At 33.4% G+C, this 19,714-nt stretch overlaps 1 long non-coding RNA gene across 1 annotated transcript in view; it reads left to right on the top strand.

The window, feature by feature from the left end:
* Window positions 1-19,714, top strand: part of LOC119716092 (uncharacterized) — a 118,736-nt gene that overhangs the window by 47,855 nt on the left and 51,167 nt on the right. Inside the window, exon 3 of the long non-coding RNA XR_005263779.2 lies at window positions 8,524-8,589. This is a non-coding gene — a long non-coding RNA (uncharacterized lncRNA). The remainder of the gene's footprint in view (window positions 1-8,523; window positions 8,590-19,714) is intronic.

The following is a 19,714-nucleotide window of genomic DNA, read 5'->3' as shown; positions in this document are numbered from 1 at the left end:
AAGGCCATGTCTCAGACTTATTTTTCATCATGCAGAAAGGCATAGTAGAGTAGATGTAACTCTATCTCAGTGATTATGGGAATGTCAAGATTTTCAGTCTTGTTTGCAGCTCTACTTAAAATAGTTTTCTGAACTTCTCCTGCTAGTTTAGGTGGTGTAGTAACAATGGAAGTTTTTTCAAGTCCTCTATTTTATTTTACTTGTAGTGAGATGTCAGTTTTAGAAAATACTTTCTTAATGCTTGTTCATTTCAAGGTCAGATAAAAGAAAGACTGTGTTTGCATCAACTCAGAAAATTAAGCAAAATGTGTATTTATCTGAAGTTCAGACATATATGAGTATTTGAGATAAAATTCATAAAAAACTCATTTGAGACTGGTGAGATTTTCACATCCACATAAATACCTTAAAATATAGCTTCAAAAAGATATTTAAAATAAGACATGTCTGTAATCATAAGTCTTGTATCTCAATAGCTTTGTTTTAGGTGAGATTATTCCATAAATCTTAATGACTATATTCTTTATTTTTTATTCCTTTGAAAATGTATATGGAATTTAGTTCCCTGTTTGTTAATGAAGTTTTGTAAGTCATCCCAAATCTCATTCCAAATTTATATTAAATTTAGAAGACTTCAGAAGGCAATCACTATCCCAATTTTTTCAATTTAGCTTGTACTATCAAGAATTGTTTGTTGTGAGATATCTTCAAATAGTATTTCCCTCAGCCATCCTGAATCTGCTACCTGGTAGTAGAATGTCTCAGAGAAAAGGGCAGGGCACGGAAGGGAAGGGAAGGGGTAGATTGTCTTTCTCTTTGCACTAGTTCTGCAGTTGAACATCACTTTTAACTGTTAGGTGAGAAACACTTGTTTTCTATTAATTTTCTATTAATACCCTTACCCAAATCTACCCAATTCTAAAATGCAGGTAGTCAGAAGCTCCATGAATATAGCTTAGCTTCTCAAGGAAACCAACAGTCTCAATCAATAATTTATTTTGATTTTTGCTGCTAATTTTTGAAGTCAGGCTAGAATTACATCACTGCATAGAAAAATGTGTTGTCTTCCTAAAGAATTCCAACCAGTGCTATGGCCTGTTCTGATAAGAACCACACAGCTACAAGCCAGCTAAAAAATCACTGTCCTCACTCAAAACATTGCAAATGATTTAATTTTTTTCCAGCTAGAGAATCTCCTATTTCAAAAGAAGATTTATTTTTAAATTATCCTTAGTTGTGAAGGGGAACACAGAACATAGGTGAGCATTTCCAATATATTTCCTGCTACTGAGACCTCCATCTTCCATCTAGTCAATTGCAAGTACCCAAAGTTGGCCATGAGCCTGTTTCTGAGAGACCTTCTTCTGAGAGACCAACATATGGCTGTGCTCAGAATGATTGCTCTGGCCTTCAGTATGTTCATTTACATCTAATGAGGTCCACAGAGGTGACTGTATGACTCATACAATGAAGTCATTTTTTCAATTAGTATTCTGACAAATGCATTATAAGTAGAGCTTCAGTAGGTCTCTACAGCTGGGGGAGAGATCAAATATCACAAAATACTCAGTTACTTTCTTCTGATCTGATCAGAGAAATTTCATTCACTCTTGAGTATGACTGTTCGTACAACAGATGAATATTGCATGTCTGAGGAGTGTGACCCATTCCTAAATCAAATTCTTTCTGTATCTGCAAGCCAAAGTGCTCATGCAAGGCACAAAATTAACCTTAGACTTTGGTAGGTAGTCATAATGTTCATTCTAAAAAAGCCTTCCTTTTTTTAGGAAGTCTTTTATTCATTATTGTGGGATATAATGTTTAGAAATGTAAGCAGCTGACACCTAACGGAAGAGTTTTAAGCAACTAATTGAAAAGACATGCTTCCTGTGTGCCTTTTTCTTTTCATTGTTATTTGTGAACGTTCACTAATACCGATTTTGTTGCATGAATATGCAAAGAACAAGGGAATCAGAAATCACCTAAAGAGTATGCATTATTTTTAATTTGTTATTGGGTAAGAATTATTTATTTTCACATTTAAAACTCTTTGTCTATTTAGAAACCAAAATCAAAACCCAATGATTTAGATAGCGATTATGATCTACAAATTGTGAATAGTCAAAGTAAATTGTCAGCAAATCACCCCAAGTACTGAAGTTCAATACATAAACTGTTTGCAGATCTAATGAAAACAATGAATAATTTTATAGGCACTTAAATTCTTTACCAAACAATCTGGAACAGAATAATATAATATGCTATTTTAGACAATTTATGCATTATGAACAATTCAGCTATCACTAATTGAGAATTTTCTATGTTAAAATAAATAATTTGACCCCACTTGATAAAAGATTAAAATTTCTATGAACGTTTTATTTTTCAAAAGTCTATTCAGTTACGATATATTTTCAGCACCACTGCCAAGTTAAAGCTGCAAAGAATTGTACAGAAGCTGTTTCAGAGAGGAAAAACAAGTCTCTGACTTGACTCCACAAAGCAACCAATAACTCAACCTATGTCTCCCTTCTTTTAAAACTAGTCTGTTTCAACAATATTATGGTGCATTCCTAACTTTTTTATTTCATTTTTGTCTTTATTTCATTTTAAATTTGAGGGTATGTTGTATCATGGAAACAGATAGGGAACAGGACACATATAACCAGTTTATCCCTACACAAAGAAACATCATTTAGCCATGGTTCTTTAAAATAAATAAATAAATAAATCATTAATTAATTCATTAATGATTTAATTAATAATCCCTTCTATGTGATATATCTTTCACGTTTCAATAAGTAGATCATCTTCAACCATGTAGGAGTACAAGTATTAGAGGTAACATGAAGTCGTATTTAGTTTTAATGTGTACACACTCAAGCAAGGAAAACGTCTCAAAGTAGTAATCTTGCCACAGTGCTCTGACATACTTGAGGTATGATTTGGAAAGTGTGGTAGCATCTGTTATTAGACCAGCCACCACAGTTGGGAAAAAATACCAGGTTTTTGAATGCATAAGAACTTCATATTTGAAGTAGATGAAGAGAACTCCATAGCTAAAAGCACTTCATGTGGTGCTTTCAACACATGCATAAACACCTGGAAAGTTAATATGACTCAACAGAAATCCACAATAGGCAGTTTTACCTAGACAGAGAAAAAATCTAAAGGGACTGCAGTGACCAAATAAAGTATTTCTGGATGCAGTCTTTTAAGCAAGTTTTACTAACTCATATCCATGAGGATAGGTAGCACAGCTAACTGATCCTGAATTTTAGCAAGCCTTTGAGTGATTCAAATACCCTTGTCCCACTGATTTTCAGTTATAGAAATTTCCTTTGGGAATAGTAGTCTCCTTTCCTGTTAGGAGATTCAGTTCACTTACCTGTAGGTACGCACAGAATAAATATCTACACCTAAGGCTGTTCCCACTGTGGAAGTGAAACAGAAGAAACTTGAACAGAGTTCATCTGACCCACCTTAGGTAGCAAATTATTTCAACAGCAGGTGACTTGCTTATCAAACAAGGGGCAAGAGAAGTCCTCTCTGTTAACAGAGTGCTCTCTAGAATTACAGGTAAGGGGTATAATCCATGTATTTTTGTTTGTTTGTTTGATTTTGTTTTTGCAGATCAGGAAACTTTGTTGCTTCTCTTTTACTCCCTTCAGTAAAATAGTTTTCTAATGGTCTCAGTTAATGTAATCTGCTGCTAGCATTACTCTTTACAAGCATGATAGTGTAATTTTCAGAGATCCAATAAGTGTATACCTCCCAGTAACTTAAAACTAATCTGCTAGAATATTATTTGTGTATCTTTTTCTCATATGTACAGTCTATAAACAACATTCCCCTCCCCCCCAAAAAAAAACAAAAAGCATTTAAAAAAAATAGTCTGACAGAAAAAAAAAATAAGACTAGAAATGGTAGTCTAGAAAAAAATAAGAAAAAAAAAAAGAGAGAGAGAGAGGGAGAGAGAGAGCAAGGTAGTAGCTTTCTATGATTACTGAGGAGACAATATATTTGATGATCTCATCATGAAGGTTACTAAATAAAAGAAAGTAAATGGCTGGTTGATTCCCTTTAATTCAACATGTGGTGTAGACACTTCCTTCCCATTCCCTCACTATAGTACATTGGATCACATTAGGCTTGACAATACGGATTGACTTAGTGGTTTTCAGTTCTGTGTAGTGATTTTGGTTCTTTTTCAGAATGATTTACTGCTTGCTGTAATGTGCTTTCTAACTCCTCATTTTGTTGGTGCTGTTTCTGTTAACTTTATTTTGGAAATTGTTACTAGAAATTTATTGACACATGTTAGAAATTTTCAAAATCTCCTAATTAACTACATATATATATTTTTGTTATTAAATCATGGTCCTTTTAGTTTTCTATTTTTTGTTTGTTTGTTTGTTATGGTGGCAATTTTTATTTCACATATTTATTTATTTATTTTGCACTACGCCTTAGGTAGATGATGGGATAGACATAGTTGTCAAAGATAATAATAGGCAACCGAAGTTACTATTGCATTAAGGCAGGTATGAATTTTAAAGTGTGCTTGACTTGAAGCAGGAATCAGTACAAATGCAAATATTCCCTGGTGTAAAATAAAGCAAATGAAAGGAAATGAACAAAGTACTGATTCAACATAATCAATGCTAGTAAGGATGTTGGAATGGATGGTTTAGAATTTCTGAAGATGGTTACACAATATTAATCCACTGTCTTGAGTTATTTAATATGTCCTTGATAGATGTTACGCATTGGTGAGGCTTTGCATATATCCTGGAATTAGTGTCATTTAAAGAATTATCAGTTTTTATCACCTCTCTTCCCAGTCAGTACAAGTTAACTTATTAGATTGTAAGAGACAGAGAATGATGGAGACTGCAAATTCTTCTTCTTTTTTTTTCTTTTTTTTTTTTTTTCCAAATTTCTCATAATCATCCTTTTATGTGACTTTCATCCTTATTGCTTAATGACTATGATCCTTCTCTATTTTATTAATGGTAGAACTTTTGCTTTTAAAAATTGGTTGACCCAAGCAAGTCTTACAAATGTCTTCAGATATTTTCATGTACCCAGTTTAATTAATATGTTACTTACAGACTTTAACAAAAGTCATTAGATATGGGCTTTTTCACCATTAAATAATTTAATGGCTAAATCAATTTCTGGTTTATATTATTAATATTGATTTACTTTCATTTTCCAAAAATACCTATCTGATAGCGCAGTGCAATGGTGCTGATACTTCATTAGGTTTTAAGTCAGCTTTTCAAAGAGATTTTGGTCTTAGTCAGGACTGTTTCAGCTAAAGTAGAATGATAATCAATAGAGGAAAAATAATGTTGCTGTCCTTTTGGGATATAAAAAATATTTGAATTTACATCTATATTTTAAGTAGCTAAAGCAAAAAACTTCTTCCTAACTTTTTTTTTTTTTTTCCATTCAGTATAAAAATGGGAGTGTAGCCAGGCCTCTTAGGTTTTTTGTTTTACCTTAAACAGACCACGTTTTTTTATTTTTGCACATTTTCACTTCTGGAGCACCCAATGCTTTCTGCTGTCTCTGCTCATGTAGTCAATTTACCTCTTCAGCAGTCCTGTAATCTGGTCTGACTGTCTTTGAAGAAGGAAGTTATTTATTGTGGGTAAAGACTAAAGAAGGTGGGGCTTAAAGATCATATAGGCAATCAAACCTGTTCCTGCATCTTTCAGTGAACAGTAACTGGAAGCACAAGCAAGTTCTATTGATACTAGCAAGTATTGACATTAACATGATAGCTGGAGGTGTAAAAAATGTTCACAATGAAGCCAAACTCCTCTGAAGGTTCACATTTGTCTAAAAGTCTCCCATGCTAAATCTGAACTGAATCTTGAACTGAACTGGATTTTGATATTAAATTTGGCTCAGAACTTCATCCTTGCTTGAAACCTATTGAGAGGTTTGTTATCCTACTTCTGACTGCACATAAGCACATCCAGACATTCAGAGCCATGACTGAGTCCCCTGACCTAGTATCTAGAACTATGCAATGTTTAAAATGTCATTCCACGTTCTGGGCCTTAAGTTATCTTTAAAAAGAAAGAGAAAGGGGAAGGGAGGAAGGGAGGAAGGGAGGAATGGAGGAAGGGAGGAAGGAAGGAAAATGCCTCTATGCCTGCACTCCTGCTGGGCCAGTTTTGTACTTACATAATTGTGAATATATGTAGAACACACATTTAAATGCATTTCTGTGAATGACTGCATCATGAAGCCAGTGAAACTCAAGAAACTATAAAATATTGCCTATTTTATGGTCCTATCTGTTTATGGTAAATATGATGAAGTATGGAATGTAAAATGACTGTAGTATGGAATATGTGAATATGATTTTCTTTGCCTTTGGTAGGTGAGGGCATCACCAAGCATGTATTCTCCCCCTCAGACGTGTAACTTACCATTGGACCAGAGTAAATGTGCACTGGAATGTGGGATTTGTGTATTTGTAACAGAGGGCAGGGGCATGGTCTAGACATGGTCTAGTCCTACTAGACATGGAATCTTTGATGCAGTAAATATTCTCAGTTATGAAGTCTAAAGGGAAAGGGGAAGGTAGGAAAGTCAGATTGTGGCTGTCTAAGGAGGTGAAAGGAACAAAGACTGCTTCTTCCTTTGTACTCACCTAAACAGTGACCTGTGGACAGTTTCTGCCAGCACCATTCTGACCTGTTGTGAGGGTACACATAAGAGAACAAAAAGGAGAAAGTTGCCTCCGTCAGCTGTTGTATAGATGCACAAGGACCAGGGACAGATCTAATCAAAAAGGACCTGGTCTGATCTAATCAAAAATTCTGATTTTTCTATGCATATTTCAAAAGGTAATTAGACCTCGTAATCCTAAATAAAAGTTTGTGTCTCTTCTGATTCTTCTGATTTCGCTTTACTGAATATTTGAAAAAATATATATTTAAATAGAATTTAATTATCAAACAATGAATGAATTTAATTTTCCTCTCTTTTTCTTTTATGGAAAATCATATAACTTGCAACTTAACAAAAGCCTTCAAAATAGGACTCTGACTCTTCCTTAAAAAAAAAAAAAAAAAGAGTGAGATATTTACTCTAGCACACTGTAAAGATCTTATCAAAGGATTAGCAAAACGTATCACCTGCTTGGACCTGAAAGCTGTGATTTCCACTCACTTTTTCCACAGAAAATCCCAATGTAGAAATGCCTATGACTCAGCTGTAAGACATTTCACTACATGAGAGCCTTCATGTGCCATTTAAAATGTATAAGTGTCATCATAAACCTCCCACTCTCCTAAGAATAGAGCTATCACTGGACCCTGTTATCTCGCAACCCCAAGGTACAATATGGTAATGATACTGCATAACATCAGTGTGTAGAGAGAAAAAAACACTGAAGATGCCGCAAGCATCTCAACTATAAAGAAAATCAAATTAAAATATTAATTTACTGATTAATATAACATTAGATGACCCATTTCTCCAGCTTGTTAAACAACAAAGACTTGCAAAACTAAATAAGAGCCTAAGAGATAAGTGTTTTAAGAATTCCCATAGAGATGTTTAGCTCCTTTTTAAGCATCATTAAAGATGTACTTTGCATATAACAGGCAGTTGTTTTTTTTTGTTGTTTTTTTTCTTTCTTTTTTTTTTTTTTTTTTTTTTTTTTTCTTCCATGACAAGTCCTGCTTGTGTTTATTAATTTGCTCTTTCAGAAAAGGTTATAAAGTGGGGGTTTGGTCATAGAGACTGAACCAGATCACACTGCAGAGTGATAGAATGAGACAATGAATTCAAGGCAGTCTTGTGAAGAAGAAAGAGAATATCTTGCATGTTAATTGTGAGACAGAGGATCCAAAGTTTGGTGTTTAAATAAGCTACAAAATTTAACCACTTGTACCCTCTGTGCCTCTATTATCTGGCTGTAAAATGAGGATGAAAAACGTTCCTTTGCTGATTTTTTTTCTATTTAAAATGCCTGCTGTTCAGTATCATAGGAAATGGAAGACATGTTTTGTATAAAGGAAATGACAACCTAATTAAAAGTAACTTACTTTAAAACTAAAAATAAATAAATAATGGTGAAAGACAAAAACAATTACTATAAAATATCAGTAATATTGAGCAAGGTTTTTAGAAAATGTACCTGTCCATAAGCCAAACCCTAATAGCATTAGAATTGTTATTGTATTCCTATGAGCCAACCTATGGCTTATTAGGGCAAGAAACTGTGCATCTTCTGTTCCTATGGATAAATGCCTCTATTGTTTCCTTAGTGATCTACAAAGTACCAGCCTGTGAGCACAGATGTTCACCTTGCATCTCTTAATGTTTCTTAAATTTATCTTTCTGCAAAGTTTTACAGTTCTAACCTCGGCCACCTCTTAAATATTTGATTACATAAAATAAGAATAGGGCGAATCAGGCTTCTTAAAACATTGGAGTTGGAGTATGTCCCACATACATACAGCATGTATCTCTTTTTTTGTTTTTGTCCCCCAGTTGCTGCCTCCAGGGTACCAGCTATCCTTATCACTGCTCCCATGGCAACAAGTCTCTGCTCCAGAGGTAATGGCTCTGTCTCTTCATCTTCTCCCTCTGCAGCTATGTTCTACAACGTGGAAGTAGCTTGATTTTCTTGCACTACTTTCTTTCCTTTATTTATCAGGCCATCTGTGCCTGTTCCCAAACTTCCACTGTGAATATACAGATTTTCTATGTGGCTCAACTTTAGCAAAAAAATGACTGTGAATTCAGGCCTTCTTTCTTCTCCTGACATACTCTGAACTCTTTTCTTATATGCTTGTTTATCTGAAAGAGGAAAAAATTATTATTTTATACATTGTCCTCCCACATTTCCATGGCAGGATCAGCATGAATTGAATTGGAAACTAAAATATTTTAAAACTTAAATTAGATTAAGAAAGGTTAGAGTTGTATGTGCTTTAAAAACACTCCAGCTGGTACCAAATTATTTTTGTTAGACAGTATGTGTACAGAAAAAAAAAAAAAAAAAGTTCTGATTTTTAAAAATAACTTGCTAGCATTAAATGAGGAAAATATTTTAGAATAGCCATTCCTTTTCATTTTTTGTTTGGCTCCTTAATATTCTGAAAGGCATTTCATAACACAAAATATTCATGTGGGACCATGATTTAATTGTGCAAACAATCCAGTAAGAGCTAGCAGTTCCAGAATCAATATGCAGCCATCTAGGAATGCCAAAAATACATGGACCAGAAATGATGACAACAACAACAACAAGAGAGGATCACAATTTAATGATAGGGAAGAGAAAGAGCCAGTTATCTGGGGGAGTGAAAATTCCCAGGAACATAGTAAAAGAATCACATTATAGGTAACAGTAAATATGTCATTTTTAAATAAAGCTGTTGACTTGCACTTTTTTGGAAGAAACAACGTCACTGTTAATGAATACTTCACTATACATTACAATGACTAGCACATTATTCACTTTTATATTACACTGTCCTTTTTGTTTTCTATACATCTTTTTTTTTTTTTTTTTTTTTTTTTTTTCTGTTTTTGTTGTCCTTCCTTCCTTGCTTTCATGTTTTTCTTGCTTTTCTTGCTTTCTAATATCTAATGAGTTTGGGATATGAATGTTCCCTTAATCTTAATGGAAAATATAAGATATTTAGTAGATGTCAGGCTGCAGTCTCATGTTAACATGGCATTGAATAGATTCATTCTCCTGAGATATAACTAACTGTATCTTAGACAACCCTTTGTTGTGTTGTTTTCAGGGGAAGTGATGTTTTTAAATCTATACAAGTTGGAAGCCAAATGATTGGAAGCAGCTAGAGCTGTAGAGAAGGACACTGGGATCCTGGTGTTGAACATGAGTCAACAGTGTGCACACCAAAAGTAATTAAACTCCATACTGAACTGCATTAGCAAATGCACAGCCAGCAGCTCACAGAAAATGTTTATTGCTCAGTGAGCTTGTGTGAGTGCTCACATCTGGAGTGTCATGTTCAGTTTGGGGCTCCCCAGTATAAGAGAGGTACAAACAAATTGGAACAAGGCCACAAAATGGCAACCAAGATAGGCAAGAGCTGGAGAACATGACATGCTGAGAGAGGGACTGAAGGAAAAAAAGGAAGGCTAAAATGTGATTTTAATAATAATTATTTTTTTTTAATTTGATATTACAGAGATGGTTGATTCAAACTCTTTTAAGTAAGTCACTTAAACTTCTTTAACCTTGGGCAAACAATAGAGCCCAAGGTTCCAATTTTCCTCCAGTAAAAATGGAATGAATAATATTTCTTTACATTCTTCCTAAGAGTAATTCACTTTTATGCATTAGGGTTTTTTTACAGACTAAACAAAATCAGCTAGAGGTCATATGGTTTTATAGTAATTGTAATAGTGTTCATAAACACTAGTATAGAATCCATGGATAAAAGGGGTAAATAAATGGTCCCATAGACTTATAGAAAACTGTTTTGTGTATGTCTGCAACCCAAATAACTCTTAATTACTATGTCTAATAAACACTTTGATTAAGATATAAACACAAGGAAACAAATGTCTTTATCTCAGCCTTATGACTGCTGGAATTAGGAATTGTATCAATTTTCCATAAATGTATGCTATGTATCCATGTACCCCTTTTCCATATATTGATGCTTCAATACCTTTTCTGCCCTAAAAAAAATACCATCTCCAAGTCCTTCCTTTATGTTCCTTTCTGCTATTCCAGGTGGAGTGTTCTGTTTCTTGGCTGTACAGTGGGACACTGTAGGTGGCAAGTCAGTACTTTGTGAATGTTTTGTGGTTAAAACCCAAAGATGTGATTTGTGTTTATAAGCTTTAAATTGCCTTCCTGACAAAATATGCACAAGCTGAAAGCTTCTGGTCATGTAAAATTATGATGGGTTGCATTTTATTGGAACTTATGAATAGCTGTTTGATTTGAAACAATTAACCATTTTAATGCCTTTATGGTGGGATAAGGGTATCTGTATCTCACCATCACCGCTGTCAGAGTGTAACAATAAGAGATCATTTTTAAGGAACCACACATTCAAAGGCATATATATGTATGAACACATATATAGGTATACACATGATCACGTGTTCAAATTTACAGAAAATGACAAATAAATTAAGTTGATTTTTTTGTTTTCAGAAATAGGCTCAGCACTAAATATTCAGAATACATGGAATATGTAGATATATGTCTATATCAGAATATAGACACTGTATTTAGATATATGCATGTACAAAATATAGATACGGAACTTAAAACATTATAAATTGAAAGAACTAGAACTTCTCTGAAAACTACTTTATGTTTTTCACCTATAACTAGGTTAGTTAAAATATTATAATAAGAAACAGAGATAAATATATTTTTCCCAGGACTTTGATGTGTGTGAATATATAGATTTATTAATGCAAATATACCTCTTTGTATTTCTTTACATCTAAAAATTTATTGTCATTATTTAAACTTTTATTCTCTGCAATGTTTACTTGGTTTGGCATCCCCAAGTTAAAGATAAGGAATCATGAAGTGAAGGGAGTATAAAATCAAGAGTAGATTCTTTCTTCTCAGTGGAGTCCTTCAAAACAGGAAAAAATGTTTCATATGTTTGTCAGGAAAAGAAGGAGAAAAAACAGAGTTAAAACTGTCTGTGAAAGCTTGTTTTTTTTTGTTTGTTTGTTTTTTTGTTTTGTTTTGTTTTTCTGGCTAAGAAGCTTTTAGCAGCAATGGTTAAATGTCAAATATGATTAGACAAAACTGCTGTTTAAAACTGCAAATAAAGTGGAACATATTTGTGAAGACTGTCTATCAGAAAAGTAGTGGTGCATAATTTATCAGCATTAATAGCCTTGGGTGCATTTCTGAAGGAATTAACCTAAACAGTCAAACTATTTATCACATTACAATACATAAAATGTACTTTTAATTAATAAATGGACATTCTATTGTCTTTACAGATACAACAAATCAATCCTCTTTTACCTTTTGTCTACAGTTTGGGTTCCTTTAATGGGTTTTAATGGGTTTTACATTCTACACTCACAGAGCAAAGCTTATTTATTTGCTTCCTGGAAGACTTTCTGTACTTTGTGGCATAATCTCAGAGTGTCTTTGGTATGCTTCCACCAAAATATCACTATGGACATAAATAATAACTTTGTTACCCTAAAGCATCATTCATTACTCCAGAGCTGACGTTTGATTCAAGCCTAGTAAGTAATGAGGTTACTGTAATGTATTGTAGTTCTCGTTAATAGATTAAGTCTGTGAAGTCCTTCAGTTAAATCTTTTTTTTTTTTTTTTTTTTTTTTTGTTCTCTCTCTCTCAAGGAAGTAACTTGTTTTCAGTTGCTCTGAATGGCTAAGGATATACTTTGATTGCATAGTGTCAAGTCAGTTGTCAAAGGGGATCTATTCCACTATTTTACACAGAAGGAAACCAGGTTGATCCAGATAGACCAGATGAGCCAGATAGACAATAATTTTGTTGGGACATAGTGACATATGCTGAGATAACAATTTAAGATCTGAGGGTTGTAGTGCCTTTTTTTTTTTTTTTTTCCATAAAATGTTTCGTCATAACTGCTTCTGTGATAATATTATGATACCAGACAGTATTTTATTAGTCAGCCTTTGATACCTGGAGCATGCAGTTAGCTAAAAGAAACCTACAGAAAGTGTAGCAAAGATATAAAGGCATACGCATAGTGGAAATTCTTAGCCCTTCCAAATTCTGAAAAAAATAAAATAAAATCCAAATACCTGGCATGGTCAGAATTCAAATAGAAGACAAGAAAATGCATCTTCCATTTTGCTTAAGTTTAATATCTGTTGAATGTAAGTGGAAAGAAAATAAAGACTTCAGTGATGTTATAAAACTACTGCAATTTGTGACTTATGTGCCTGTATTGTTTTGCCAAGGTATACATGTAAACTACAAAATAGCCAAAAAAAAAAAAAAAAAAGAATTATATTGTCATTGAAAGATTTCCCACACTAGTCTCACATGAGCCATGTTTTCTGGTTTGATCCTCAGGATAGTTTTTCATATGTAGCACTGCTAAGAGAAATCTTGAGACAGTCCTATGGAGTATTCCAGGAAAGAAAAATGACTCGTTTGTATCCCTTATACTGCTATAACGGTGTTAAATGTATTAGATGCTGCAAAACATCATTAAGATTTTTCGCCTTGTTGTGAGTCTCTGTTCTGCCTCCATAGGAATGAATTAGAGTATAATTTAGCAGAGAACAAAACATAATAACAAAAATAACTAATCTGACCTCAGACAGTATGTATGCATACATTCATTTAGACATAGATAAATCATCTTTGGAAGAGTTTCAAGCATAAAGAAATTAAGATTAAAAGTATATGTTTTTATATCAAAATATTATAATTGAAAACATGTGAATGTCATGAAAATGTAAAACTGGTATCTTTTTATTGCTAAAACTGTGCTATAATCCCTAAACAGTTTACCATAAAACAAAGGAAGGTACAGTACTGCTATTAACATAACAGGGGTGGATACACAGAAACATATAGAGACAGTTGTTCATAAAGCAAGAAAATGAAGCCTGAAATACTAACAAAACAACAACAAAGTCATTTTTCCCTTTCTGTCTTTTCTTCATCATTTCCATGCCTAAAACCAGATACATATCTCAGGTAATTAAGTCCTGCTGCTCTTTCATACTTCTCACAACTTCCTTTCCACTCTATTTTAAAGCAAAGTGTCTGTGGCTCTTTAGTATTTATGGAGATTCACATCTCTACTTCATCTTTTATAGAGCTCACTCACTGAACCAAGACCGCATACCAAATCGACACCAGCTGTGACCCATAATGAAAAATTTATTCCAAGAACCTACAAATACCATTTTAGAATTTAGCCCATCATACCCAAACCTAAACTGTTGACATGACAAAGCCTATATAAACCACTCAGAAAATAAAATATCAGACCATGTGTCTGAGAGTGTTCTCCAAACACTTCTTGAAGTCCTGCAGGCTCGGTGCCATAACAACTTCCTTGGTGAGCCTGTTCCAGTGCCTGACTACCCTCTTGGTGAAAAATCTTTTCCTGATATCCATCCTGAACCTCCCTTGCAGCTTCAAGCTGTTAGCCCAGGTACTATTGCTGGTCACCAGAGAGAAGAGATCAGTGCCTGCCCTTCTGCTCCCCCTCATGAGGAAGTTGTAGACCATGATGAGTTCTCCTCCAGACTGAACAATCTAAGTGACTTCAGCCACTCCTCATAAATCTTTCCCTCCAAACTCTTTACCATCTTTGTTGCCCTCCTTGGGATGCTGTCTATCAGTTTTATATTTTATACTGTGGTGCCCAAAACTGAACTCAGTACTCAAGGTGAGGCCATACCAGTGCAGAGTAGAGTGGGACAATCACTTCCCTTGACCGACTAGCAATGCCATGGTTGATGCACTCCTAGATATGGTTGGCCCTCCTGGACACCAGAGAACACTGCTGGTTCATGTTCAGCTTTCTGTTGATCAAAACTCCCAGATCCCTTATGTGGGGGATCTCCACTCTCCAGCATCTCATCCCCCCATCTGTATGGGGCAACCAGGGTTGCCCCTTCCCAGGTGCATAATTTGGCATGTGTGTGTGTGTGATTTCCAAATTTCCAAGTAATACTAAAAAGCAAAGTATATTAGAAGGTTCTGAGTACAGTACAGTAAGAGTTGTTATTGTGCATTGTGAGAAGAGGTTCATATGTTAACTCTAACTTTTATGATTGTAAATGTTCAGCTGGCAATGGCTATAAAATACCTTTGAAGGTTTATTTACTTTTAGGGCATTGCATATTTTGAATCTCTATGTAAAATTAGCTGGGACTAAAGTTCTGATTACAAAGAATGGAGACTAAATTTTGCTCACGTTAGACTCTATATACCCATGGTAGCATTTACACAGTAGTCAACTTTTTTTTTTTTTTTTTTTTTTTTACCATGATTTAAATTCCATCCATCTTTGTATCTCTGCAGAGATATATGTATAATCTTCAAATCTTAAAGATCTGTAATGAAACTGAACAATGTTTGGTGTGATTTCTTCACATTTCTTTGACTTGCTTTTTGTCATAACTAAAATAAGTAGCTGTATAGATTGCTACCTCTATTAGCAATGTGTGTTTTATATTCTGAAAAATGTATTTTCCCTTCATATCATCACACATACTTCATAGAGTTTCATCAGGGTGTTGATGCAAAGCCTATTGTGTGACATATTTTTGTTAATGAACCATATAAACTTTGAAGAATAAATTAGATTATCATCAGACTAACACCATCTACAAAACACTGTAAAAGGTTAAACTCTCTTATATGCGGTTTCTGGCTTTTTATATGGAATTACAAATGTTCCTGTTAGAAGGTTATCCTTGTACCCATAGATTAAGGCCACTGCATGAACACTTTTTCAAATCAATATTAATTTAAAATTATTATGATCAGAGAACAAAACAAAGGGCCTGTGCTGCTAAAGAAAGGGTATGCCCCAGTGACAGATCACTGTTAAAACCTCTCATGCCATTGGGTGATATTTGCCATATGTCCAATGATTGATAGTAAGATTTAATGAGTTCTTACAAGCAATTAAATAATCAAGGGTTCCTGCTGTTACATGGCATAGCTTGATAGAACAGTGACAAATGAGAGAATATCTGCAACCTAATCAAAGGGACATATTTCCTTGGGAACAAAATAATATTATCCACCAGTGCAATCAAAGGACAAAAGAACACAGAGAGGACGCAACAGAATGAGATAAATTTTGTGCTCTTTTCATTATTCTGGCCATACAGTTTCCATTTATTGGATCCTATTAAATCAGAAAGAAAATTAGGCTACTTAAATATGTTTCATTTGTCATACACTGTTAGCTACTGGGTGCATATCCATATCCAGTCACCTCAGTTCTCCTTTCCCCAAAACACAATCTTAGGTCATTCTTATTTGATATTTATTTTTGTTGTGATGATTGAAGTCTTTTTATGGTTTTGTTTTTATATTCACTTTGACTAATGGAGTAAAAGTCACTGCACTATACCAAATAGTATATTTTTGATTAATTAATTATTTTTAATGTCTTTATTTATGTTCTCTTAGAAGAGATGGAAACTAATAGCTCATCATAAAAACTGGAAAGGTCACTGAATTCATTTTGAAATTGCCTAGATTCTGTTTATATATACATTTTAATTTGCAAATTAACAGTATGGACCTTAATAAATTTGCGGGCCCCTATACAATTTGCAGAAGAAATAAATAGTTTTATACTGAACTGTATCCTAAAGAGGCAACACACTATTTTCTTAGTTGCTTTTTGTAAGGAAGAAAGCTTTAGGATGACCGTTAGAGGACATTGAGACAACTCAGTATTTCACAGACTATGGACAGAAAATCAGTAGACAGATTTATTTCCCTATTTTTAAGTTAAAATTGATTGCATACAATGGGTATAGATACATATAGATAGCAGAATATAGATCCACTTATTCACACTTAAAAAAAAAAAAAAAAAAAAAAAAAAAGAAAATACCCTTGTGATTAAAGAGATCTACCTGAGTAACAATTAATTAAGCCAAGCTGTCCCATTAAAATCAAAACATGAACTTCTGGCCCAAAAGATGTCAGTAATAAAACTGCCTTTGATTACAAGTAAAGCCCATAGTTAAGTGTTCTTTCAACTCTGAGTTAATTTTATGTTAGCATTAGCTCCACTCTTTATGTAGAATAGCACAATATTTGAAGAATATTTTTTATTTAAATATAAACTCAACATTTTCTCTATTATTTCTGTCAAATAGAAATAAAAATGTTCCAGTACTACAAGCTGCTTTAGAAATATAATTTTCACCAGCAAATTTAAACATCAGGCTATAGCACTTCTCTACTATATTTCAGTTAGCTGATGTATAGACTAAAATTTAAAGAAATGTATTGGACAACTAATAATAAAAGGTACCCCAAGTAAAGGTGGATTACATTCAAAAATATATATATATATTATTATTTAAATATATATATATAAATATATATATTATTTTTATTAAAAATATATATATTATTTAAATATATATATAATTATATATATATATATTTTATATATATATATATATTATTTTTTAAAATGTAATCCACCTTTAGACTGCATAACACATAAACTTTCTAAATACATACTGAGGCCTGAGCTCAGTCTGTGTTGCTGCCATGTGGGAAGAGAGTGAGATCTTCTGGAGAAGACTGACCCCAGGAGAGAATGTTTCAATTCTACCACAGATTCAACCAGCTTATTTCTCAGACTGGAATTTAAAAAGTATCAAATTGATGGAATAACATATGTGTACTTAAAAGCAAGAACTCTGTTGTCTTTGGTAACTAATATATGGAATTTTCATCTATGTGTCTCACTTCAAAGGAAAGATCAAAACCATCTTTCCCATAAAATCTTGAATAAGGTGAAATGGGATTTATTTTGTTTTATTTTATTTTATTTATTTTATTTTATTTTGTTTTATTTTTGTTTTATTTATTTTTCCAATTCAGGATGAAAACAAGTGGTAAAACCTTGACATTTTCACAAAACAGAATACTTGCTTTCCAGCCAGTCCTATTCAAGAGTGAGGGATGTATCTCACTGATTCTATTTTTTTCCACTTACCAGTAGATTTGTTTTGTTTTTTCATACACAAAGTAAAACGTTTTCCAGAGTATGCAGCATATTTTAGAGATTAGTCATAATTGTTTAACATTGTAATGGAAGACATCCAGATATTACGGAAAAAAAAAAGTGAATTCAAATAAAAAATACATAAAAAAAAAAAAAAAAACACAAACAGATAAACCCAAATTTTGGGAATCAACAAACAATCAAAAAATTTCTTAACTTCTTAGTGATTTGAATATATTTAACTACAGATTATCTTCTATATGTAAATGTAAAAACTTCCTAAGCCAATGTCAATTTTTTATAAAATATGACTATGAGAAAGTTGCAGTTCAAAAAGTACTGTAATTTTATGTTGGATTTCAACTGTGAACTATTCTACTGAAGTCAGCAGTGATTCGTCATGAAAGTGGGATAAAAATGCTTAAACTAAGATATTTTTTTTAGATTACAAATGTCTATTGAGTTTCTGTGTGTTTTAAACGTAATTTGTCTGCCAAAAAAAAAATAATTTGCTTTCATGTTTTAGTCAACTACAAATATGTAAGGTCAAGAACTGCATAGAATCTCACTGTGGTTACCTGGGGACTTAGGAGATCATGACACACACTGCTGCTTGGCCACACATGTACAGCATAACTTTAATGAGCCTACTAAATGATACATCAGAATGGTTTTACACTGGACTGAAGTTCTCCTGCTCAGCCAGATCACTGATTGGGTCACCTCAGATCTGAGCTTAGTTAGGTCTGTGCTTAATCTGAGCTTGATTTATTGGAGACCATCTAAATGGGTTCCATACATAGTGGCATGAGTCAACATCTCTTACTAAAACAGTAACATTGTCAATGCAGAAAGCAAACAACCCCTCAGAAAATCTGGGAGAAATACTAAGTTTTTGGCACCATTAAATTCCTAAAGACTACTCTCAATCAATAAATTCACAAAAAGTACACACCTCATTAGATTCTGTACAGATTGCAAAACTAGCTATAATGTAAAAACAGGCAGACAGTCTGTCTCAATATTATTACAGGAAGGCTTGGTTAAATTAATAGCTTCTCATTGATTAAAAAATCTTGCATTTTACATGTTCTTAAGTTGATTCCCACCATTACCTTTCAATAACAGAATATGAGTCTTTGGAGAAATGTGGTTATATTGAACTACTGTTGAAGTACAAAGGTAGGCAAAATAAGTTGTTTACATTAGCCTGTCATTGTTTCCTGTCATAAAGTTCTGTCAACCTGAAAGATAAAGACGATACTATCAACATGTTCTAAGCATATTTATTTATTTATTTATTTATTATATTCCTAGGCTGCTAGGAATAGGGTTATTTTAGAATGTTCACTGAGCATGACCTTATGAAATTCTTTCACATCTCCAAGCGAGAAATCTTTGTGTCCATGCAGCATTTGCTGTTGCATATGATTCTCATATTTTACTCATTCTTAATTAATTAATTCTTAAATCCATCTAACAACAAAACAAAGGCTGTGATCCACCAAAGTACTTTCCAAAACATCCATGGTTTAAGAGTTTGCACAGAGCTCTTTCCTGGTTTTTAATGGCAGTCAGATTATGAATGTGCCATCAAAGAATGTTCTGACACCTCCTACACAGAAGTATTCAGGTGTGTATCATTGACATGTAGTGTTGAAAGACTTTTCTCAACTCCACAGGAGCATCTAAGCTGAATTGTAGTACAAGCCCACAGCATATATATATATGAAAAAAATTAAGGTGTCATGATTAATTCTGCCTTGTTCTTTTGTACTTGTGCAAACTCAGTCTGCACCACAATTATTCTTATGGGTCAAGTGTCTGCCAGCCAAACAACAGATGGATCAAATATCCAAGTATGTCAATATGCTAAGACCCATATTTCAAGAACAATTTAATTTCCTTTTTTTAGTGCAACATATATGTTATATCATCTTCTCTTTTCCCAGCAGAAGCAGTATGTTGTTTGCTACATGGCAAAC

The sequence above is a fragment of the Anas platyrhynchos genome, chromosome 2 (assembly GCF_047663525.1).
Source record: "Anas platyrhynchos isolate ZD024472 breed Pekin duck chromosome 2, IASCAAS_PekinDuck_T2T, whole genome shotgun sequence".
Taxonomy (NCBI): Eukaryota; Metazoa; Chordata; class Aves; order Anseriformes; family Anatidae; genus Anas; species Anas platyrhynchos.
This window is presented reverse-complemented; position numbering and strand designations above follow the sequence as displayed.